The following is a 636-nucleotide window of genomic DNA, read 5'->3' on the forward strand; positions in this document are numbered from 1 at the left end:
TCTTACCTTGGTGCAGTATGTGGCCCATCTCTGTCCCGGGGACCTAGGAGGAACTCAATCTTACCTTGGTGCAGTATGTGGCCCATCTCTGTCCCGGGGACCTAGGAGGAACTCAATCTTACCTTGGTGCAGTATGTGGCCCATCTCTGGCCCGGGGTCCCAGGCGTACTGGGCCATAAGAACACTTAGTATGTGGCCCACAGCTGTTGGAATTATTTTGTTATCTGGGTTAGGCTAAAGTCATATTATAGGCTACCAGTAGTCTAAAGGCGCAATGGGGAATCTGATTTGATTTGAGCATGTAAATCTTGGTGGGTCCTGAAACTGATGTGTGACACACATTAATGCCAAAATAACATGCAAAACAGGCAAGCCCCCCAAAAACAAAAACTATTTTATTTTTGCTATAAATGTGTGTCCGCCTAGGAGAATACAAGTTCAGATAATATCTCATATGTAATGGCTTTATAAACCGTTTATAAGCAAGCTTTACAATAAAATATAATCTGGTACAGATTTCCTAAATTCCATAGGAATGAATTTCCAAATTCACCTGTTGACCCGTGCGCTGATCTTTACCACCGGATGGCGTGCTTCTCACAGTGCACGAGGACTGTGTGACGAGAAACTGTCCGG

The 636-nt window shown here is 44.5% G+C and overlaps 1 protein-coding gene across 1 annotated transcript in view; it reads left to right on the plus strand.

Moving 5' to 3' along the window:
* Positions 1 to 627: 627 nt before the first annotated feature.
* The window catches only part of LOC115127223 (ventricular zone-expressed PH domain-containing protein-like), a 295,573-nt gene continuing 295,564 nt past the window's right edge, over positions 628 to 636 (plus strand). The window contains exon 1 of the mRNA XM_065000549.1: positions 628 to 636. This exon is cut by the window's right edge and continues 111 nt beyond it. The gene's annotated coding sequence lies outside the window, so the exon portion shown is untranslated.

The sequence above is a fragment of the Oncorhynchus nerka genome, linkage group LG14, assembly GCF_034236695.1.
Source record: "Oncorhynchus nerka isolate Pitt River linkage group LG14, Oner_Uvic_2.0, whole genome shotgun sequence".
NCBI lineage: Eukaryota > Metazoa > Chordata > Actinopteri > Salmoniformes > Salmonidae > Oncorhynchus > Oncorhynchus nerka.